The sequence below is a fragment of the Lissotriton vulgaris genome, chromosome 3_1 (genome assembly GCF_964263255.1).
Source record: "Lissotriton vulgaris chromosome 3_1, aLisVul1.2, whole genome shotgun sequence".
NCBI lineage: Eukaryota > Metazoa > Chordata > Amphibia > Caudata > Salamandridae > Lissotriton > Lissotriton vulgaris.
In genome coordinates, this window is record NC_141689.1 from 810,255,494 (window position 1) to 810,281,334 (window position 25,841).

Here is a 25,841-nt window from a genome sequence, read left to right on the forward strand (position 1 = left end):
CTCACTCCCACACTCGTCAGCCAACGTGCAGTTCGACAGAACAGTTTCGCCGCCCCCAACAGGTCCGAGACCCAGGGTGCCGACCGCCATTTTGTCGGCGCAACAAAGCCGCTCCGTTCCTCAACCCTGGTCCGGGCCGTCAAGCAAGGCCCAGCGGAGTCTCGCCGGGTCCCGCTTATGGCAATCTTGGTGCAGAAAGATGGGTCGCCAAGACACAGGGGATAGCCGGCGCCACCGTCTCATGGGCGCCGCCCGCCGATTCCGGGCGAAGGGCTTCAAGATGGCCGGACAGGAGAACAAAGGGGGGACAAGGAGGGGACAGGAGAACAAAGGGGGGACAAGCCTCCCGTACGGTCAACCCCCGACCGAGGAAGGCCGCGCCCCGCAGCTGGGCCCTCGGGCCTCCAGACCGGGCCCGGTCAGTCGCCACCGGTCCAACCGCACAATGGCCTCTTCAGCCGACTCCTCTCCTCCACCAGGGGTCGGCGTCGATACCCCGCTCCGGCCGACCGTCGCAGGCGAGTCCCCGGCCTGCATGCCACGGAGGCTCCGGAGCAAACAAGGGCACAGCTCAGGATCCGCGGCACCCAGGAGATCCTGGGACAAACGGTGAGTGCAAGCAGCCTTTCATATTCTCATATTCCGTCGAATGTGTCTCCTTGTGGCAGGATAAAGTACAGGATTTACGATTCAGGCAGGAAGGTTGAAGGAGCTGAGCTACAGTGCGGCCATCACGGTCACGAGCTTGGCTCCTCCAGCTACTCTGAAAACTTGAGTCCAGTTTATGTTAAGAACAATTGGTTAGAGGTATCCGTTGACTATACTGTGATAAACAAATAGGCAAACAAAGACAAGTTTTTGTGCATGCCTATATGGCCTGTTTTTATGTTTCATCTGTACATGTCCAGAATGGCAGAAATGTTTCTTCATCCTGATGGTGGCTTTGCCTAATTCTTCATATCAGAGGTAGAAATACTCAATTATTCCAAAGACCATAGCTGGGTCTCTTTGAATTTATTTACTTTTGACTTGTGTATACATAGAACTGTCAGTTCCCTATATCTAATGCATTGTTTCATTAGTTATACATGTAATTTTCAGCATATATTCAGCAATCGCTGTACCTTTGGCACTACTATTTCACCACCTGCCACTATGATTGTTGTTATTCTTATAACATAGAGGCATATTCACAAGGAGCTATCGCTGAATTAACTGCACGTTAGCACAGCCAAAGCCGTGATAAATTTACCTCCCCATTCACAAGCTGGTGTAAAAAGCCCACAGCACCACACTTCCTGCGTTAGCATCTGCAACAAACATTGCCACAGATGACTCCGGCAATTATCGCTAATGAGATGCAGAGTAGGCGTTCCCGAGCAAGCAGCCGCAACAACATCACTCCGCAACATTCTCAACGACCAGCCAGATCGGCGATAACAACACAAAACAAGCGATAAGGCACGTTAGCAGCAGGAAATGAACACCTGCTCTGACCTGGTGTAAAGTTGGACCATATCCTGCACCACAAACAGGAGCACAGCCCAGAGCCACACCTGAAGACAAACAGATGCCATGGAGCAACTGAACATGCAGCACAGACACCCAAGAGGGTCACAACACCCACCGACACCACACCCAGGACCACCCCTCCCTGGCACCCCCGACCAAAGACATGCCACATCTGCTACACCTAAACATGTACAAAATAATATGCCTGATGTCGCACAATCACAACTGGTGACATTCATGTGTTGTCACAGAAATGAGCATCAAACATTCACTTTCAAAGCAACCAATGAAACGTTATTGAAATGAACACTGAAATGAAATGAAGACACATGGCGACTCCCTTCGGGACAATCCGTAGGTCACAGCCTGCAAGACAAACAACATGATGAGAAGGTGTGTCCTGCACACATCAAAGGACAGAGAGAGAGTGAAGGAGAGAGAGAGAGAGAGAAGAAGAGAGGGGGCGAGATAGAGAGAGAGAGCGAAGACAAGATGGGGAGAGGGAGAGAGAGAGAAGAAGAGAGGGGGAGAGAGAGAGAGAGAGAGAGAGAAGAGAGGGAGAGAGAGAGAGAGAGAGAGTGCTACCCCTGCACACCCAGGTCACACTACTCACCTGTTGCCACCAGCATGTCTCCAACCACTTGCTGGTATGTATAGTACACCCTGTAACACGTCAGAGTCAGAGCCGTCATCCCAAACATAATCCAGATACATGACTGGCACAGTACACACACTTGCACAAGACAACATCGCCCGCCCATGCACACCCAGGCAGAGGCACCCCAGCCCCTCCCGCCGCCCATCGGAGCATGCCCGCCCATGCACATCCGGGTCTCACTGCTCACCTTTCACCACCAGCGTGAAGACAGGAGGTCCCACCATGTGCCGTTGCAAGCCACAAGCCCAGGGCCCGCAGACATGGCACCCTCCGAACCATGCATCCATGCTGCTCAGGCCACCAGGTCTCACATCTGGTGCTGGCTTTTGATTACTTTCAAATATAACAAGGACCCCCTGAATCCAGATAATGTTCCTAGGACAGGGCAAATACACGTAAAGTATAAATTATGAAGGCAACAAGTGTCCTGAAGATGCTCAGGTAAAAGGTTCAACTGTGAATGTATTTAAGCCTCAATGTACGGGCTCTAACACGTTTTTAGTAAAAAAAATATATATTTCTTCAAAATTATGTCATATACAACATACACAAATATCAAAAATTGTTAAAATAGGTGGCCACTGGGGAGAAAAAAGGTAGCCCCTTTACTATTTGTTAAAAGACATAACGTTTACACTAATACATAAAAGGAATACAGTAGGAATTATATTGGTTTAAACAATATTCATAAGGTCATAAACAGGCTTTAATGTCTAAACAGTACATACATTGTAGTCATTAATCTCTACGGGCGTTTCGGCGAGTAACCGCCTCCTTCAGGAGAATCACACAATGTTCCGTCCTAAATAATATTCTGCACTTCACTTGACCAGATATTGATCAGAGATGTGTAGAATAACTGTCACTGATAATATTTTAAAGGATAGCCTTAAATGATGCAATGGCCATTTGAGGATAAACTAACAAAAGAATTCCAGACAATTTTCAGATCTGAACCATGATGCCCGGCATACATTGATGGTATAAGGCCACATGTATACAAATATTTTTGTGGGAGTCCTGGGCAATCAACTTCAAAAGAGAATCTTGATGTGTTTCGGTCAATACTGTGCCTTCGAGACTTCAGAGGCCGCACATATCCTTGCGTCACCTTTAGAATCAGAATTAGAAAACAGGAAATCCTTTCTACTTTTTGAACTTATCATTTTAATCATCGTAACAGCTCAACCCCCATATAGACCGTAACACATCAAGATTCTCTTTTGATGTGGATTGCCCAGTGATGAGTGCTCTGCCCCATCGGTGGGTGTTGCTGTACCGGCTGCGGCACAGTGTGCCACTGACACATCAGGGGCTGGAGGAGGATTTTCGGCCGCACTGTGTCCCACTGACACATCAGGTGCTGGAGTGGATAAGCCTATATTTACAACAAGGGGTGGTGAGGGACAGAGTCTCTGAATTAAACAGAATACTCTCACCCAGTCAAGAGATCAGGGCTAGATCCAACACCGTTTTTTAGCTCACTGCACCATCCCAGTTTCAGAACCTGGCTGTATGCAAATTAGTCTGTTCCTGTCCCAGTGCATGATGGGAACAGGGCAAACCAAACTACAAAAGCCAATTCTTACACTGGGAAGGAAACAAGCTACCGGGGACCGGTTTCTGGCATTTCAGCCTCTTCGGCCCGGCTTGCTTGAATCCTGATGGTGCAATGAGCAAGGGACTCACATCTGAGTATACCCTTCCACGCTTAGGGTGGACAAAAATATTTACAACAAGGGGTGGTGAGGGACAGAGTCTCTGAATTAAACAGAATACTCTCACCCAGTCAAGAGATCAGGGCTAGATCCAACACCGTTTTTTAGCTCACTGCACCATCCCAGTTTCAGAACCTGGCTGTATGCAAATTAGTCTGTTCCTGTCCCAGTGCATGATGGGAACAGGGCAAACCAAACTACAAAAGCCAATTCTTACACTGGGAAGGAAACAAGCTACCGGGGACCGGTTTCTGGCATTTCAGCCTCTTCGGCCCGGCTTGCTTGAATCCTGATGGTGCAATGAGCAAGGGACTCACATCTGAGTATACCCTTCCACGCTTAGGGTGGACAAAAATATTTACAACAAGGGGTGGTGAGGGACAGAGTCTCTGAATTAAACAGAATACTCTCACCCAGTCAAGAGATCAGGGCTAGATCCAACACCGTTTTTTAGCTCACTGCACCATCCCAGTTTCAGAACCTGGCTGTATGCAAATTAGTCTGTTCCTGTCCCAGTGCATGATGGGAACAGGGCAAACCAAACTACAAAAGCCAATTCTTACACTGGGAAGGAAACAAGCTACCGGGGACCGGTTTCTGGCATTTCAGCCTCTTCGGCCCGGCTTGCTTGAATCCTGATGGTGCAATGAGCAAGGGACTCACATCTGAGTATACCCTTCCACGCTTAGGGTGGACAAAAATATTTACAACAAGGGGTGGTGAGGGACAGAGTCTCTGAATTAAACAGAATACTCTCACCCAGTCAAGAGATCAGGGCTAGATCCAACACCGTTTTTTAGCTCACTGCACCATCCCAGTTTCAGAACCTGGCTGTATGCAAATTAGTCTGTTCCTGTCCCAGTGCATGATGGGAACAGGGCAAACCAAACTACAAAAGCCAATTCTTACACTGGGAAGGAAACAAGCTACCGGGGACCGGTTTCTGGCATTTCAGCCTCTTCGGCCCGGCTTGCTTGAATCCTGATGGTGCAATGAGCAAGGGACTCACATCTGAGTATACCCTTCCACGCTTAGGGTGGACAAAAATATTTACAACAAGGGGTGGTGAGGGACAGAGTCTCTGAATTAAACAGAATACTCTCACCCAGTCAAGAGATCAGGGCTAGATCCAACACCGTTTTTTAGCTCACTGCACCATCCCAGTTTCAGAACCTGGCTGTATGCAAATTAGTCTGTTCCTGTCCCAGTGCATGATGGGAACAGGGCAAACCAAACTACAAAAGCCAATTCTTACACTGGGAAGGAAACAAGCTACCGGGGACCGGTTTCTGGCATTTCAGCCTCTTCGGCCCGGCTTGCTTGAATCCTGATGGTGCAATGAGCAAGGGACTCACATCTGAGTATACCCTTCCACGCTTAGGGTGGACAAAAATATTTACAACAAGGGGTGGTGAGGGACAGAGTCTCTGAATTAAACAGAATACTCTCACCCAGTCAAGAGATCAGGGCTAGATCCAACACCGTTTTTTAGCTCACTGCACCATCCCAGTTTCAGAACCTGGCTGTATGCAAATTAGTCTGTTCCTGTCCCAGTGCATGATGGGAACAGGGCAAACCAAACTACAAAAGCCAATTCTTACACTGGGAAGGAAACAAGCTACCGGGGACCGGTTTCTGGCATTTCAGCCTCTTCGGCCCGGCTTGCTTGAATCCTGATGGTGCAATGAGCAAGGGACTCACATCTGAGTATACCCTTCCACGCTTAGGGTGGACAAAAATATTTACAACAAGGGGTGGTGAGGGACAGAGTCTCTGAATTAAACAGAATACTCTCACCCAGTCAAGAGATCAGGGCTAGATCCAACACCGTTTTTTAGCTCACTGCACCATCCCAGTTTCAGAACCTGGCTGTATGCAAATTAGTCTGTTCCTGTCCCAGTGCATGATGGGAACAGGGCAAACCAAACTACAAAAGCCAATTCTTACACTGGGAAGGAAACAAGCTACCGGGGACCGGTTTCTGGCATTTCAGCCTCTTCGGCCCGGCTTGCTTGAATCCTGATGGTGCAATGAGCAAGGGACTCACATCTGAGTATACCCTTCCACGCTTAGGGTGGACAAAAATATTTACAACAAGGGGTGGTGAGGGACAGAGTCTCTGAATTAAACAGAATACTCTCACCCAGTCAAGAGATCAGGGCTAGATCCAACACCGTTTTTTAGCTCACTGCACCATCCCAGTTTCAGAACCTGGCTGTATGCAAATTAGTCTGTTCCTGTCCCAGTGCATGATGGGAACAGGGCAAACCAAACTACAAAAGCCAATTCTTACACTGGGAAGGAAACAAGCTACCGGGGACCGGTTTCTGGCATTTCAGCCTCTTCGGCCCGGCTTGCTTGAATCCTGATGGTGCAATGAGCAAGGGACTCACATCTGAGTATACCCTTCCACGCTTAGGGTGGACAAAAATATTTACAACAAGGGGTGGTGAGGGACAGAGTCTCTGAATTAAACAGAATACTCTCACCCAGTCAAGAGATCAGGGCTAGATCCAACACCGTTTTTTAGCTCACTGCACCATCCCAGTTTCAGAACCTGGCTGTATGCAAATTAGTCCGTTCCTGTCCCAGTGCATGATGGGAACAGGGCAAACCAAACTACAAAAGCCAATTCTTACACTGGGAAGGAAACAAGCTACCGGGGACCGGTTTCTGGCATTTCAGCCTCTTCGGCCCGGCTTGCTTGAATCCTGATGGTGCAATGAGCAAGGGACTCACATCTGAGTATACCCTTCCACGCTTAGGGTGGACAAAAATATTTACAACAAGGGGTGGTGAGGGACAGAGTCTCTGAATTAAACAGAATACTCTCACCCAGTCAAGAGATCAGGGCTAGATCCAACACCGTTTTTTAGCTCACTGCACCATCCCAGTTTCAGAACCTGGCTGTATGCAAATTAGTCTGTTCCTGTCCCAGTGCATGATGGGAACAGGGCAAACCAAACTACAAAAGCCAATTCTTACACTGGGAAGGAAACAAGCTACCGGGGACCGGTTTCTGGCATTTCAGCCTCTTCGGCCCGGCTTGCTTGAATCCTGATGGTGCAATGAGCAAGGGACTCACATCTGAGTATACCCTTCCACGCTTAGGGTGGACAAAAATATTTACAACAAGGGGTGGTGAGGGACAGAGTCTCTGAATTAAACAGAATACTCTCACCCAGTCAAGAGATCAGGGCTAGATCCAACACCGTTTTTTAGCTCACTGCACCATCCCAGTTTCAGAACCTGGCTGTATGCAAATTAGTCTGTTCCTGTCCCAGTGCATGATGGGAACAGGGCAAACCAAACTACAAAAGCCAATTCTTACACTGGGAAGGAAACAAGCTACTGGGGACCGGTTTCTGGCATTTCAGCCTCTTCGGCCCGGCTTGCTTGAATCCTGATGGTGCAATGAGCAAGGGACTCACATCTGAGTATACCCTTCCACGCTTAGGGTGGACAAAAATATTTACAACAAGGGGTGGTGAGGGACAGAGTCTCTGAATTAAACAGAATACTCTCACCCAGTCAAGAGATCAGGGCTAGATCCAACACCGTTTTTTAGCTCACTGCACCATCCCAGTTTCAGAACCTGGCTGTATGCAAATTAGTCTGTTCCTGTCCCAGTGCATGATGGGAACAGGGCAAACCAAACTACAAAAGCCAATTCTTACACTGGGAAGGAAACAAGCTACCGGGGACCGGTTTCTGGCATTTCAGCCTCTTCGCCCGGCTTGCTTGAATCCTGATGGTGCAATGAGCAAGGGACTCACATCTGAGTATACCCTTCCACGCTTAGGGTGGACAAAAATATTTACAACAAGGGGTGGTGAGGGACAGAGTCTCTGAATTAAACAGAATACTCTCACCCAGTCAAGGATCAGGGCTAGATCCAACACCGATTTGCATATAGCCAGGTTCTGAGCTGGGATGGGGCAGTGAGATAAATAACGGTGATGGATCAAGCCCTGATCTTTGGACTGGGTAAGAGTGGTCTGCTCAATTCAGACACTCTGTTCATCACCACCCCCACTTGTAAATCGATTTTGGCCACTATAGGTGTGGCAGGGTATACTCAGACATGAGTCCCTTTCTCACTGCTCCATCAGGATTCAAGCAAGCCGGGCCGAAGAGGCTGAAATGCCAGAAACCGGTCCCCGGTAGCTTGTCTCCTTTCTGGTAAAGAATTGGCTTGGTAGTTTAGTCTGCCCTGTTCCCATGATGCACTGGGCCAGGGACAGACTGATTTGCATATAGCCAGGTTCTGAGCTGGGATGGGGCAGTGAGATAAATAACGGTGATGGATCAAGCCCTGATCTTTGGACTGGGTAAGAGTGGTCTGCTCAATTCAGACACTCTGTTCATCACCACCCCCTTTTGTAAATCGATTTTGGCCACTATAGGTGTGGCAGGGTATACTCAGACATGAGTCCCTTTCTCACTGCTCCATCAGGATTCAAGCAAGCCGGGCCGAAGAGGCTGAAATGCCAGAAACCGGTCCCCGGTAGCTTGTCTCCTTTCTGGTAAAGAATTGGCTTGGTAGTTTAGTCTGCCCTGTTCCCATGATGCACTGGGCCAGGGACAGACTGATTTGCATATAGCCAGGTTCTGAGCTGGGATGGGGCAGTGAGATAAATAACGGTGATGGATCAAGCCCTGATCTTTGGACTGGGTAAGAGTGGTCTGCTCAATTCAGACACTCTGTTCATCACCACCCCCTTTTGTAAATCGATTTTGGCCACTATAGGTGTGGCAGGGTATACTCAGACATGAGTCCCTTTCTCACTGCTCCATCAGGATTCAAGCAAGCCGGGCCGAAGAGGCTGAAATGCCAGAAACCGGTCCCCGGTAGCTTGTCTCCTTTCTGGTAAAGAATTGGCTTGGTAGTTTAGTCTGCCCTGTTCCCATGATGCACTGGGCCAGGGACAGACTGATTTGCATATAGCCAGGTTCTGAGCTGGGATGGGGCAGTGAGATAAATAACGGTGATGGATCAAGCCCTGATCTTTGGACTGGGTAAGAGTGGTCTGCTCAATTCAGACACTCTGTTCATCACCACCCCCTTTTGTAAATCGATTTTGGCCACTATAGGTGTGGCAGGGTATACTCAGACATGAGTCCCTTTCTCACTGCTCCATCAGGATTCAAGCAAGCCGGGCCGAAGAGGCTGAAATGCCAGAAACCGGTCCCCGGTAGCTTGTCTCCTTTCTGGTAAAGAATTGGCTTGGTAGTTTAGTCTGCCCTGTTCCCATGATGCACTGGGCCAGGGACAGACTGATTTGCATATAGCCAGGTTCTGAGCTGGGATGGGGCAGTGAGATAAATAACGGTGATGTATCAAGCCCTGATCTTTGGACTGGGTAAGAGTGGTCTGCTCAATTCAGACACTCTGTTCATCACCACCCCCTTTTGTAAATCGATTTTGGCCACTATAGGTGTGGCAGGGTATACTCAGACATGAGTCCCTTTCTCACTGCTCCATCAGGATTCAAGCAAGCCGGGCCGAAGAGGCTGAAATGCCAGAAACCGGTCCCCGGTAGCTTGTCTCCTTTCTGGTAAAGAATTGGCTTGGTAGTTTAGTCTGCCCTGTTCCCATGATGCACTGGGCCAGGGACAGACTGATTTGCATATAGCCAGGTTCTGAGCTGGGATGGGGCAGTGAGATAAATAACGGTGATGGATCAAGCCCTGATCTTTGGACTGGGTAAGAGTGGTCTGCTCAATTCAGACACTCTGTTCATCACCACCCCCTTTTGTAAATCGGAGTGGATAAGCCTGTCATACTGGGAGGCACTGACACCCCAGGGGTCGGAGATGTGGATGGTGTTGGGGCAGCAGCATTCATCATCGCCATGCCTTGTGGCAGCAATTCCATGATGAGGATTTGCAGGGCATGGTAGATCCCGGCTACATTCCATGATATGCTGTGGTGGCTGCTGTCCTTTCCGCTTCCATCGGCACCATGTCTTCCATGAGCCTCCGCGTGTGTGACAGCTCACGGCTGGTATCGTTGGAGCCACTTTGAGCTGACAGGTGTTCTTCTCTCTGCGTCATGAATCCAGCAATGTCAGTCAGTCAGTCTCTCGTTGGAGACCATGGAGTGGGTCTACACACCCAAGGATGGTGTCAAGTTTGGTTGCCATGATGCTGAAGCCCACCCGCACCTGCTCAGCCAACTCCCACTGGCACTCCAGCACACGGCGTTTGAAGGCCATGTGTTGTTCCTGGGGGTCCTGGGAGATTGTTGGGGCTCTGGATGCCTCCTGCTGGGTGGTTGGGGTAGTGGGTGGGGTCTCCTCGATGCAGCTAGGCTGCCCTGACCTTGCAGGTGAGTGGCGGATGAGGTCAATGATGTCTTGGTTGGTTTGGTTGTCGATGCTGGTGTTGTGCTCCATGTCATCGGTGAAGAGTGGCTTTGACTGCTCTGCAGGAGGTCTTGACGTTGCCCTTGTGATGTGAAGGAGAGATGGTGTAGTATAATCTGTCTACATGTATGTAGCCGCATGGTACATGTTGGCATTCAGACAGCATGACATTGTACATTGGGACAGTCTGTAGATCTGGGTGAGGACCCAGAGTCTTGGTGGGTGTGCACTGTTCTCTGCTTGATTGTGCATGTGTGACATTGTGCTCATCTCTACCGTCCCCACAGTAGCTGGTGGTCACTCACACTGTTGCAATTGTGTTGTGTCCTGTCGAGCAGTGTCGGAACCCCGACTCCGGCCACAGTCTCCACACTGATGACTGTCAACACCAGCTCCTCCATGTCATCCAGCACGAGCTGTGGTGCTGGGCCCCCACCTCCAGTCTGCGTTGCTGCCTTCTGGTTGGTGTAGTTTCTCCTTGGTCTTCCACCACCTCTTGACCTCGTCCATTGCCCTCTTGTGCTCTCTGACGGCATTCACCTTGTCCACAATGTACTACCATATCCCATTTTTGGTGCTCAATGACACGTTGGAGGTGACGAACAGTTATTAATGGTGTTCCATCACCTCCGTGTCTATGATCCTGTTTGCCTGTGGACTGAACTTCGTCTTCCTCTTCTTCATGTCCTTGCCCTTCCCTATCCCGAGGTCCCCGACTGGTCGTCCAGGGGGCTTATGGGATTGTGCTCGTCCTCTACGCCTGCTCTGGATGCCTCCATGGTGCTTGAGTGTTGGTAAGTTTGTGTTTGGGTGTTTTCTACTTGTATGGTGATTTTTCCCCCCTGCCAGGTGTGTTTTGCAGGTCTGGCGCAGCTTGTCACTGATTTCCTCTTCGCGCTTTAGCCCCTCGTAGGTTTTTTGGTGTTGTGGATTGTGTTTTTGTCTCCATCGAGGTGGTTGTATCGCGGACATTGTCCGCGGTTTCGGCAGACTTTCGCATGCTACCCCCTTGTTGTGAATTCCACATTGTCACTGGGTTATTTTCCCGCGATAGGCTGTGATGTTGAAAGTTGCGTTACGCTACTCTTGCAGTAGTTATCACACGTTCTTGTGAATATACCCCATCGTTTTTGTATACAAAATGCTCAAATTATGATGCACCATTTTCATTATTGAAACATATGATGCACTAAATAGAATTACAGGCCCTTCAGAATACATTTCGAGATTGAATGCAGCCAAAAGTCATAGTAACCTTCCCATAGGCAGCAATGCACTTGTGTTATTATGATCTAATAGTAGCATGTTTTTCTACAAGTATGCCTGGAGCTGGGAAATCATCCCAGCCTCTGCAAGAAACACCACCTGTAAATAATTAAAAGAGAAGGTCTATTCCTGACATGTAAACAAATAAAAGAAAATAAAGAATCTAGTTTTGCCTTTAACCCCTTCTATGCGGCCGCGATTCCCCTGGTGTGCTGTAAACAACACGAAAAGGGGCGGCCGTGACGAACCCCAGCCGTCATCAGCACACGAGCACCGTAGTGCATGACGGCTGGGGTTCCTCATCAGCATGGAAGGGGTTAAAACAAACCTAAAACACTTGTATTTTTTAGGGCAGTGGGATAGATTTATGAAGACAATGACCATGAGAGTTAGGTCATTAAACATTATGTTGAAATTATGTTTAAAGTAGTATATTGTCTTCAGATAAATCAGATAGACTCAGTATTCTTATTCAATGAGCAATATCCCTACTGCATTACAGTGCAACATTAGAAAGTTGATGAAAACATGAAGACAAAATAATAATAGCAATTTTGCAATGAACAGCAATAGTCTTCTGGACTCTAAAGCCAATACGTGGATAAACAAAACTCTTGAGTAGGATTTACCATTTAATTTCCATTTCCTATTACCAAGCAGTACATCCTTCACCTATCTGGAATAATCGTTCACTCTTTAATTCCTACTGGTATAATGGGACTGTCTAGCTTTCCAAATATTATTTTACATATCTTGTGATAATTGTGCCAAAATGCAGCAACCTGGAAATCTGGAATCTGTCAAGATGCATAAACTTGGAAATTCGGAAGCAGTGGGAATTATGGTAGTTCCACACTTTGCCAACCCAAATGCAAGCCCTACACTTTTGCCAAGAAGAACCACAGTGGGCCTGGGTAAAGGGGAATTGGACAATAGTGAAAAACAGAGACACTAGATATATTCATGTGCCTAGTTGTAAAGCTAGGCTTAGTCTTCACTACAGGATAAATCATATCTAAAGAATAAAGAGCTTAATTATGATTATATTTATAGGGGACTCCAAGAGACAGTTGAATGACCTACCATCTAGTGACAGGGACACAACAAGCTGTAATAGGCCTTTTTTCATAAAGTGCCATCTGACCATTACCAACAGCACTTTCTGTGGACCCTGCTGATGGCCTTTGATAGAGTGAGTGTTGACCCCTAGGTGCTGTTCGTGTGGTCCTTGGACCCTTAAATGTGTTTAATTATACTTCCCCTACCACTGCTGAATGTCTGGGACTTGAAAATTATTTGGATTTCCAGAGCCCCAAAGGACCAGGGCAAACCACCTGAGCCTATACGACGAAGGTACGACCTCACCGGGCTAAGAAAACAGATTTCTCCCTCTTGGAGCTTCTCCACAGCAGCAAATCTGATTCAGCAGATCTTCAACGAGAAGGTTTTCAGGATCATGGAACTCACTGTCAGATGTAGCCACAGCCTGTCCCCGCCAGAGGATTCCCAACTCAAAGCAACAGACATAGGGCATGATTTAGAGTGCACAGGATTGGCTTTACTCTGTTAGGACACCGAAGTAAAATACTCCATCACCCTTACAAAGTTCCCATACTCCACATTTAGAGATTTTTACCGTCCCTGTGGACATTTCTCAAAATTGACAAAAACTGCAGCGATGGCGGTTCTTGTCAGTCTGATAAAAAGTTTGACTGACTGCTTTCTCAAACATGCTGGCTGATCGTCAAACTTTAAACTTGTTTTTGTTCTTTTCAAAAACAAAATCCCAAAGAGTGATTTTATTTTTGAATTGATAAAAACCAACGACCCCCACACCATGGGCATTGTCTCCCATGGTGTGAGTTCACTTAAACATTTTCACGGTTTTCCCTTACTGCTGGTTTTTCACAGCAGTAAGGTGGAGTGAAAACTGGCCATTCAACGAGTGGGCAGTCGAGTGGGCAAAACTCCGACAACCCACATTTCAAGGTCCATCGGAGGACTATCTCAGCAAAAGAGCTGGAGTAGTCTCCCTCATTGACATACTTGAGGTCCACCGGACTATAAATCAAGCCAGGCGGAGAGATTGGTGAAGAAGCTACTCAGTCACCATTTAGACCAAGTGCCTTCTACTCCAAACACTAAATCATGCATTATGTTCAAAGGTAACAATTTTAATGGGGCAGAGTCATCAAAATCTATCTGAGCAGTGACAGAACTTTCCTGGGTACAAAATTTGAATTTCTCTGGCTTAGAGTTTTCCAATTAAAATCAACACCTCTAGCTTTACCTCGCTCAATGCTGCTCCAACATCACAAATACTTCCTCGGATACAGTCCTACTGGAAGATTAAGGGGCTTATTTATGAAAACTATTGCATTGCTGCCTGAAATTTCCCTTCTTGTGACACAATGAATGATATGTATTTACTGTACAACGCTCCATGTCGCAATGAGTGACAGAGGCCTCAGGAATCCTGACGTATCTGTCGGTGCAAAAGTCACGCATTGCTGGTGTTGTGTCGTAAGCATGATGCAATCCTAGAAATGCATGAGTCAGGCCCACACACATAGCACTGCATCATCCATACACCTGCTATGAGGCAGGCAGAAGGTTTTGACTCAGTGGTGTCCTAGAAGTGACGCAGTAAAATCTAATAGATTTCCCTGCACGACTCCTATGAGGCTTTGTTGCGTGGGAACGCCCAGCCTGCATACATTATGCCTGAGCAGGCATAATGTGGCACAGGGCTTTACAAGGTGATACTTCTGTTTAGATAATGATGCAACGATGGTGCAAAAGTGTTGCATGAGGCTCATAAATAAGCCCCTTAGACTTTCCGAAAAAAGGCTAGGTGGCTTATTTATGAAAACTGTTGCATCGATGCATGAGAACAGCGATACAACAGTTTTCACAACGCCCTCCTTGTGACACAAAGGATGTTACTGTATGGCACTCCATGTCGCAAGTAGTGACAAATGCATCAGGTATCCTAACGCATCTGTCAGTGCAAAATTCACCCATTACTGGAGTTGTGGTGCAAGCATGACACAACTCCAGCAATGCATAAGGCAGGCCAAAACATAGCACTGCATCACCCTTACGCCTGCTATGAGGATGGTATAGGATTTTGACTCAGTCGTGCAGTGAAATCTGATAGATTCTACTGTGCCACTCCTACGAGGCTTTGCTTCATGGGAACGCCCACCCTACATACATTATACCTGAAGCAGGTATAATGTAGTACAAGGCTTTACAAGATGACTCATCTGCCTAGATGCTTAACCTTATAAATAGGGCGCAACGTAGCGCTTTGTTTATGCCGCTGCTGCATCACAAAAAAATGATGCATTGGTGGCTAAAAAGTGTTACATTGAGCTCATAAATACACCCATAATTCCAAGATAAAGCCTCAGAACGAACCAAGCATGGTTGAAGTTTCCAACATAGGCTCCACTGCAGTTGGACTCAAATCGAGCCTCAGTGCCACTCTGACCATTGTCTACCAATGGTGCTTTGAGCTATTTGCAGATATTTTCACTTAAAACAATATAAACTCATATGTCTAGTTCCCCTTATTGGCCTTTTGAAATTATTTTATTTATTAAATTGCAGTTTTATCTAATCAAACTCAATTTATTACTTGATGTTTTGATTGTATTTCTGTTTTGGTGCTGCATCAATACTTTGCACATTGCCTTAAATTAAGCCTGTCCACTCTGTACCATAGATACCATGAGATTGAGTTCTGGGAAATTGTGTGACTTTGAGGGTTCACCCTGACAAGAATTGTGATTACTCCTTGAGGTGGGCAGTCGGACACCCAAATATAAATCTAATTTTTTACAATTAATCTCTTCTTTTCGTTCCGGTATGATTCCCTCCATCCTTGTTTATTCCTCTTATTTATTCATGTTGACTCTGGTTCTCAACAATTATATCCTTTAAAATGTCTTAAATATCAGAAACTGAAGCTCACTCTATTTAAATAAAATATATAATAGATTGATAACTGGTATGGCTGTTTAGAACGTTAAATCACTCTAGTAAGTGTGTCAACAATTATTTGGGTTGTGGCATCCCAAAGCATGCTATTCCCCGATTTTGATGCTTTAATGGCTGTTTTAATGAAATAAAATCCATTGAATATGATGCGCATTACCTTAGAGCAATAGTTACTGCAAGTATCATTACAGATCCCAAGAAAGTCACAAAACAAATGGTGAATATGTGTACGAACATTAATCCAAAAAGTACATGAGCCTTGTGAGTAAAAAATAGATTGACTGGAATTAGAAACTTAACAAGAATGCAGAAAGCTCACCATATGCAGCAACTTTTAGTAGAAACTACACACAATAAACAAATTTATCAAAAAGAGCAGTCTAATTATTTTATCGGTAAAGCAAATGACATCAGCACCACTGGTATTTAGAACATATGAAAATATATTGGAAAAAAATGTGAAAGATCGTAATGATATACTGTTAAAGATAATAAAAAAGGTAAATGCTAAAAAGGTAATCATGACTTTATCATACAGTTTCGAATAACTAATACATTCACAGGAAAATGACACATCTAATAAGGAGATTTGGGACTTTAAAGAATGCTATACTAAACTGGCCAGCTTAGGACCACCAAAATCCTTACTAGTGGCTGTTTAAGAACAAGAGTGAAATTCGATTGAAAATGAAAAGACCGAATAACTGTAAAATGTTTAAAGACAAAAACCAAAACTATTCAACTGGACCAACACAAATAAGGCACCTGTTATCACCTTCTATCCATTAATTTGGCCTATGTGCTAAACTCTGCTAATTTCAGGTGCTGATGGTCTGAAAATTCACTGTCACCAGTGAAAGGAGGTCTTACCTGCCTCCCTGGACACTTGTGCCAATTCAAGCATCAAATACCTTGGTGCTTGGCGTTTGAATGAAAAGATAGAGAATTTTCTTTTTTTTTTTTTTTTTTTTTAATTTTTAAAACCTTTATTTTGAAAAGTGCACACAGCTATTCAGCCTAACATCCTGGAGGCAAGGCAGCATAGTGAAACAGGAGAGCAATAGTGCAAGGACGATTGTCACAGTACAATGAAGGTTGTTTTTATTGTTTTATGTCATGCATGAAAGGAACATAGAACAAGAAAAAGAAAAGAGCGCCAGATGGCGCAATGGGAGTGGCAATGGAGTAGAAGAGTCCATCGAGGTGTTGGCAGTGGGGCAGGGGGAGTAGCGGGCACACAAACACGGGTTTCAGGGGAATGGATCAGGATAGAGGGGGGGAAAGAAAAGGAAACAGGATCCAGTATGACAGCGGTGCATAGTTGGCGTCACAGGTTATGGTGACAGATGTTCTTCCAAAGAGACAGGTTCCGGGGGCAAGCAAATATCTCCCCTGTAAGCATTCCAGGCTCCCCACACTTTCAACCACTTTTTGGGCTTACCCCTGGCAACATAGACCGTCTTTTCCGTAAACATACACCAATCCATGTTGGCTTTCCATTGCACCACCAGGGGAGCCGTCGAGGCCCCCCACTTCTGAGCGATGTCGCGTTTGGCCACCATGTTACCAAGGGTCACCCACTGCGTTTGAGCCACGTTGTGATCGGACGGTTCCCAAATGTTGAGGAGACACCGCCTAGCTTCCGCAGTCGCCACCACCCCAGTCACCTCATCCATAATTCGGTACACACGTCTCCAGTAGGAGGCTATGGCGGGGCATTCCCAAAGAATGTGCATAAAAGTAGCCGATGCGCCGCAACCGCGGCGACAAAGCCCATCGATCGAGTAGCCCATATGCACAAGCCGGGGGCCGGTCACATATACCCTGTGCAGGATTTTGAGCTGCACCAGTCGGAGACGAGAGGAAATGGCGACCTCCTTAGGGGAGGAGACTGCACTCTGCCAATCCTCATCATCGATCTCCAGTCCATCTCGCATCCACTGTTCACGCACACCCAGGAGGAGGTCAGTTCGAACATTAATGAGTTTCTTATACGACAGTGAGATGGCACTGTCAGGCATATGGCCATCCGGTACCCTGTCCTCCAACGGGGAGCTTTCTGGGATTGCCACCTCAGCCGGCTTGGCAGAGAGCAGTGCGTGTCGCAACTGGGCATACCGGAAGAACTCCGAGCTGCCCAGCTGGAACTCAGACCGCAGCTGCGAGAAGGTCTTAATCTCACCCCTCGAGATCATATCGTCAACCCTGGAGATGTCTATGAGGTCCCATTTATCAAAGCCCTTGGTGTGCCATAACCTGCTCAAAATATCCGAGTCATACAGTGGGGTAAACCTAGTCAGCCTGCCTTGCCAGCCCTGCGCCTTGGTAATGGACCGCCAAATATGGACCGCAGTTTTCGTTGGACCCGACATCCGCCTGTCCAGAGACCTCGAGTACAGAGCCCTGTAGTAATTGCCGTCACCCAAGAGCCACCTATCCATTGCATAGCCAGGGTTATTTTCCGGACCATAGAAACCATGATTGATAGCCGCCAATTGGGAGGCCCAGTAATATCTGCGCACATCTGGTAGAGCTATACCCCCGTCGCACCACGGAAGCGTGAGCTTCGTGATAGCAACGCGGGGACGGCCGTCCCAGAGTAAGGCACGTTGAAGGCCCTCAATCTCTCGGAAGTAGCGGGCGGGGACCGGATCTTGGATGTTCTGTAGGGCGTACAGGAACCTGGGTAAAGACATCATCTTAAATAATGCAGCGCGTCCGAGTAAAGAAAGCGGAAGCTTGCGCCAGCCCTCCACGTCACGCCGGAGGCGCAGAAGAGGGGGAAGCAAGTTGTGGTCGTATCGCGCCTTCGCATTACCAGAGATATAAATCCCCAAGTATTTAAAGCCCTGGCTGGCCACCTGGATGTTGCAGCCTCTAGGGAGGCGCGGCGTGTCCCCTTTCAGTACGTAGAGGGAGGACTTGGCCCAGTTGATAACAAGGCCAGAGTACCGTCCAAAAAGTCTAAGTACATCGCATGCCACAATAAGTGACTTACAGGGGGAGGTGAGGTAGAGCAGAATATCATCGGCATAGAGAGAGATTCTGTCCTCGAAACCAGGGGCCCAGTTTATGCCGTGTAGATCCGGGTGCGTGCGCAACAGGGCCGCAAGTGGCTCAAGAGCAAGCGCAAACAAGAGGGGCGACAAGGGGCAGCCCTGTCTGGTGCCTCTATGAAGGGCAAAGGACGCCGAGATGCGGCCATTGACAGCAACGTTAGCCAGTGGGTCGGCATATAAGAGTTTCACCCATCCCACAAACACTGGGCCAAAACCGAGCTTCGCCAACACCGCCCAGAGGTAACTCCACTCGAGAGAGTCAAAGGCCATTGTGGCGTCCAAGGAAGCAAGGACTGCCGGCTCTTCAAGGGTGTGGGCCCTAGCCAGGGTGCCGTGGAGCCTACGCAAGTTAAGGGCAGTGTTGCGGTGAGGGATAAAGCCCGACTGGTCCGGGTGCACTAAGTCGCCGATAACTCCAATCAGTCGATTAGCGAGTAGCTTGGCGAGAATCTTAGGCTCAGCATTAAGGAGAGAAATGGGATGATAAGACCGACACAAATCTCTCGGCTTCCCTTCCTTATGGATGACCACAATGGTGGCCAGCCTCTGGTCCAGGGGAAGTAGGCCGGCGTCCCGCGCTTCCAGAAACATGTTACGCAGGTGTGGAGAAACCACATCCGGCCTTATCTTTTATAGCTCAACCGGAATACCATTGGGACCAGGCGCCTTGCCTGATCGCAGCGAGCGGATCGCAAGGGCGATCTCATCAACAGAGACGTCCCTGTCTAGGTCGTCGCGCTCCTCATCCGAAAGACAGGGGAGGTCGACGGTCGGAAGAAGCACTGCCGAATCGGTCTCGGATCTGTCCGAAACAGAGGTGTAGACGCCTCGGAAATATTCAGCGAAGGCCCCGGCAATGGCACTCGGATCAGAGACGACAACTCCATCCTCCCCCATTATCTCGGGTACAACACGGCTAGCCATTTCTTTCCTGTCCAGCCAGGCCAGCAACTTCCCAGCCTTATCGCCAACATCGTATATCCGACCCTGCTGTTCTTTAGCCAAAACAAGGGAAGCGTTTGTAGCAAGGTCGTGGTATTCCGACTGCTTGAGGGAGAGGTCGTGCAGAAGAGCGGGATCGGGTTCTGCCTCCAACTGGGAGTCAAGCTCCATGATCTCCTCCTCGATGCGCACCAAATCAGCATCTCTGGCCCTACGGGCCTCCGCTATGAGTGCGAAAGCCTCACCCCTCAAGACTGTCTTAAACGCCTCCCATAGAGTCGCGGCCGACGCAACCGATCCCTCATTTTCAGCAAAATAGAGGTCGATGGCCTTGGCTAGGAGATTGCGAGTCTTGGGACTGCGGAAATACCATGGGTTAACAACCGCCGGTCGATCTGACATGACAACGTCAAAGTCAAAAGAGACCCATAGCGGGGAGTGGTCAGAAATACCCCGTGCTAGAAAACGGGCCTCGGAAACGGCTGGCGCGTGTGCAGCCAATGTAAGAACATAGTCTATCCTAGAAAGACTACTGTGGGCGCCGGAATGGAAGGAAAAATGACAGAGCGTGGGATGCAAGAGCCGCCAGCTATCTACTTGGCCCATGGTTTCGAGGAAAGACGGCAACCACAATTGGGAGCCTCGGAGGTCTCTAGGCGGATGGCGGTCCAAGGAGCCGGAGCAAACCGAGTTGAAGTCACCCCCCACTATCAACAAGCCAGCGGGCAAATTTAAAATGGCGCCACCAAGGTCCTGAAGGGTGTTAGATTGCAAGCCCGGGGGAACGTAAACTGAAAGTAATTGCAGAGCACGCCCCTCCCATCGTCCCGCCACTGCGGCGTATCTCCCTCTCTCATCAATCACAGTGACGTCGACCTCAAACGGAAGGGACGTACGAACAAGAACTCCCGCCCCCCGAGATCCAGAAGAGAACCCCGAGTGGGCCACCATCTTGTACCCTTTACGATTGAGTGCTTTGCTTGTGTTTCCAACCAGATGTGTCTCTTGTAGGAGAACGACATCAGGCATATGGCGTTTAATCAGTTGAATCACAACCCCTCTCTTGATATGGTCACCCAACCCGTTAACATTCCAACTGAGGACTCGTAGCTTCTTACCCCCCATCATCGTGTCCCCAGCCCCACCCAACCCCAACAAGCCTCAACCACAAATGAAATTGAACAGTGCGTACAGCCCATTGCCAGAGAGATAGAAAGAGAGAAAAATGAACAAAAAAACAAACTTCCCCACCACCACCCCCCACCCTGCACCCCTGCATCAGACTAAAAAGCCCCCCCAACCAGCAGTGTGCCTGTCGCCCCATAAACTAGCCTACAAAAAGTCCCTAGAGGAGTAAGGAATCTCCACAAACCCCTCCCGCCACCCTCCATGTGAGAAACAGGAAAAACTAGCAAAGACGGAATAGCATTGGTAGTAGCAGTCACAGACAGCAGGGTCACCAACCGCAACAAGTAGCACATCAGAGATCAGTCCTCGAGATCAGTACCACCAGTTGCGCCTCCGGAATGTTCATCGTGTTCTTCCCGGCGTTGCGGCAAAGTGTCCAGCCAGTCACTCGCATTTTCGGCCACGTCGAAAAACAGGGCACGGCCCTCATGCTCAATCCGAAGTTTAGCAGGGAACAGCATCGAGTATTTAAAGCCCATGTCTCTCAGGCGTCGTTTCACCCCTGCGAAGCTTTGACGTTGCCTCTGAACGGCCCTGGTGAAGTCCGGATAAAAGTGCACCTCAGAGTTCTGAAATTTGAGCGGCCCATGTCTCCTGGACGCTTGAAGGATCACATCCCGGTCTCTAAAGTTGAAGAGCCGGGCAATGATGGGTAATTTTCTGTTTTTTTGTTGATTTCTAGAAATATGTTTTTCTTCTGTCTTTGTCATAGTACACCCTCTCCATTTGAATTGGGGAGGGTGGTTCCCTTCAAAAACATATGGGAGCTCTCAGGGCCCAAAGCTCCCCAAGACAAAAACAAGAGATACCTCAACTTCACATAATGATCCTCGACAATGAAATTGAGGATATTTTCATGGTTTTCTTATAATATGATAAGATTGTGGATGCCCCTCATGGCTGTGATGGAAGCCCCTTCACACATTCTATTAAAGCACTGCAGTAGTGATGTGGTCCAGGGATGAAGACCAGAAAACCCTGTATCCTAAGGGCATGTTCCTCTGTGAGTCAGGCGTCTTCAAATTTAACTTTACAAGGGTCCTAGGTCACCCATATATTGCACTGGCTAGAATTTGTGGGGATGAGGCTGCATGGGTACTTTGTTTTTTACTACAGACACTGAAAGGCATTTTCATACACTTTGCATGTTGTCACTCTGCTTAGAAACACAAAAGGGACGATTACGGTACGCCGGTAAAAGTAAACTGCCCAGTCATTCTGGCTGGCTTTCAGCAGGCTCGGAAAGCCTGTCTGCCAGTCGGAAGCCAGCCTGTAATCTCAGGGCTGCTCTTTCCACCCTTGAGATTATGATCACACTCTCCAACATGGTTTCCATGCTCGTCTGTCCGACAGAGAAACCATGTCGGAAAACGTGTTTGGTGGGGGCCCAAAGCAGGGCCTACTTTGGTGCAAGGCCTGTGGATGGAGGCCGAGGGGGCACCCCCTGTTGATCCCTGCACCTTATGGCAGGCACCTTGAAGTGCCTGCCACGGGGTGCAGGTATGAACGGCACTGCTCATTTCACTGTGGGAGCATGCATTCCGCCCAACATCATAATGAGCCCCTTAAAAACATGACATGCTCTGGCTCCACAAATGGCATGCAGTGGGGAAAGATAAGTTTACAATTCATATGAGATCTGGATTAAACGTGAATTGCTTTCTGAATTATCATTATTTTCCTGGCATTAAAGAGATGAGATGACATAACGTTAGAAAGTACAGCCCAGCTCGGATGGCAGTCTATTAGGTGAAAACTATGTGCATTGCAAGAAAAAACCCAACAAACACAATACCGGTTAAGTTACAATTGACTTTATGTAACAAAAATGTGAACAAATGACTTGCGAAATAGAATGAGCTATTAATTCTATGTAGTTGAAGAAGTGCTAAATGGATAATCTATGTTCTGTGGCGTCTTTGTGATTATTCTGTACCCTTGAAGTAAAAGAATGGATGGCTCTCGGGAAACCAAATATATTTAGACTACTAAGAGAGCTCACCGCATTTGTCTCTGCCAAGTACAGAAAGCGAGTCTGTGCACAGGCTTTACAGATGGCATTGATCAGTAGAACTGAAGACGTTTTCCAAGCCCATAGACTTGCCATTGTGTCATACAGTGGGGCTTGGCTAGAATATCACTGGCATTAATATTACGTGCTGTGTAATAATGATCAACTGGCGATGTTCAGGCTAACTGACGATTGCAATGTGGGTTATTTAGAGGCATTTTGTAGGAAAATTTACATGAGTAGGTGTATCCGTACGATTGGTCTACGTTTCTGAATTTCTAGGAATTTTAAATACTTAAGGCGGGAATGGAGATAGTAAGACCCAAGTTCTCACAGAAACTTGTGATTTGACCATGTGTTGCAGAGTGATAGCACCACAGCACGGGTGCCGAATAAAATGCCTGCTAAAAGAGGCAGCCAGAAGGTATACCGTGTGGAGTCAATGTTAAGACTACAAAGCGAGGGAGGCAGACACTGATGCATCTCCCTCGATATCTCCTCACCGCAGGTCATTTATTCTTTTGTGAATGCAGCCCGTATGTCTAAGTAATATGTTAAGAAAATAAATGGCATTTTATATATATATATATATATATTTTTTTTTTTTTTTTTTTTTTTTTTTTTTTTTTTTTTTTTCAAACCGCCGTCTATAGGAAACCCACGGCGGGTAACACTATACTGCACTCACGTAGCTACCATCCCCGAAGTGTTATCAATAACATCCCCCTGGGAGAGTTCTTGCGGATGAAACGCAATTGCTCGACCACCAAGGAGTTTGTAAGCTCTAGGAAACAGTCAACAATGAGATTTTCTGCAAGAGGCTATGGGAAAGGAATCCTCACACAAGCAGAGTTGAGAAGTGATTTGGTCAACAGGAAGGATCTATTAATTGATCGATCCAAGCCCAAAGATGATAAGATCAGGCTAATTACTGACTTCTCGGAAAAGTCTCCAGAAGTCTTTAATGTGATGCGTAAAAATTGGAAGATTTTAAAAGCAGATCCAATAATAGGGAAGTCCCTGTCTGATCACCCCTTGATAACGTATAGAAAGGGTAAATCTTTCAAAGACCATCTTGTAAATAGCCACTTCGAACAAAAAAGAAAAACAAAATCACCTGTTTCTGGCTTCTATCCTTGCATGAAGTGCAAGGCCTGTAAGAATTCAAAGAAAGTCAAAGAGTATTACATACCTGGTCAAAAGAGGAAAGGAAGAATAACCAAGTTGTTGAATTGTAATTCCGACTACACAGTCTATTGTTTAACATGTCCCTGTGGGAAGAGGTACGTAGGGAGCACGGTCAAGCAAACCAAACTCCGGGTATTAGAGCACATGCGGGCAATTACATTAAAGGACCCTAACTACCCAGTAGCCCGTCATTTTGAACAGGAACACGATAGCAATAGCAATCTTCTGACCTATCACATCCTAGATCAGTTGGTTAGAACAGAAAGAGGGGGCAATTGGGTAAAAAAACTGAGAACACTGGAATCAAGATTTATTATCCAGTTACAGACCAAGACCCCGGGGGGGATGAATAATGAAGAAGAGATGTGGACTCACATCTAAGCATCCCTCCAGTTGTCTCCTTTTCTCTTTGTTGAAGAACCAGTGATGTAAATTTGTAAATAGTTCCCTAGAAACAGAGTAGAATGCAGTACCATTAATGTTGAGCTTTTTATTTTCTAATATGTTGATCAATATGAATGCAGTTATTTATCAGTTGGTCAGATCAGATCATTGATGAAATGCCTATTCAAGGCGGGAATGTACATAATGTATATAGACACACTTGCCCATTCAGGGCTTAATTGCACACATGACAACTGCAATGCGGAAAATGGTGACGCTAAACCATGTGAACATAGGCGACTTTCACGACAAAATTTGAGTGAAACTCGCATCTGTTGGTACGTGCGGTATATCGGCCATTAGAATGTATGAATTTATGTGTTAAAAATTGGATTGAGCATTTTTAATAAATGTTCTCTTTCGGAATTCTGAAATGGACCAGACAGAGAATTAAGTATTACCTCTCTGGGTCCATGTTTAATTTGTATATATGTAATATAATGTATATTATTGCATATTGAAAGATGGCCGCCGCAGGAGTAGAGAATGTATTGCTTTAAGGTACCGTCGTTTATGTTTATGTTAATGAATTGACACGTGACCTATGACGACCACGTTGTTATCTGATTTAAATTTGATGTGTAAATAATGTCAGTTACACTGACGAAGGCGGAAACGCCGAAACGCGTTTGCTAGCTGACTATCGAGGGGTTCATCGAATAAAGCTTGGCTGACCTACGCTATACCTGCTTTGAGTGCTCTCATTGTTCGAAACCCGGGAGTTTTGGGGTTTCTGAGTCCTGTCAATATATATATATATATCAAGCTTTATTCGAGATAACTTCTCATAAAAGCACAACATATAATCAAATACAATACAGATAAAAACAGTTAATTCATTCATCATTATACATATACATATTCTAAAAAACAGTTCTGCAAGCTCATACAGTACTAGACAATAAGAATTGCACACAAACATAAGAACAAATTGCATTAGAATTACATTAAAAATTACCTTAGATTAAATAAGCCTACCTATCAACCTCCGCCTGATTGACCAAGCCCACCCCAGATATTTGGCCACTCCAAGAACGATCGACTCATGAGTGGATGTGCACAAAATTCTCATAGCCACTACACTGTGTCGTGTCCCAAGATTTTTACAGACTGGAGTTAACCATACCCTCCTTGGTAACAAATAAGCATCGCAGACAAATAAAAAATGGCCTAGACTTTCTGTAGCAGCTTTGCACGCTGGGCAACACATAGAGATCGAACTCTGCCATCCTGCAGTTAATATTTTTAGCGGAAGGGTTCCAGACCTTAACTGGAAGACTAACTTCCTGTCCAATGGGGCAGTAATACTGTCCCAATAGTTTTCTAGAATAGGACAGATTTTGACTTCCAGAAAACGGCCAGCCATAGAATCAGATCTCGTGCCCCTCAGGAGGCTGGTATCTACCCAATCCCAATATAGAGACTTGAGGGCTTCTTTGCTTGGAAAGACTTCCCCCTGTGGATTGGTCCAAAGATTAAAAA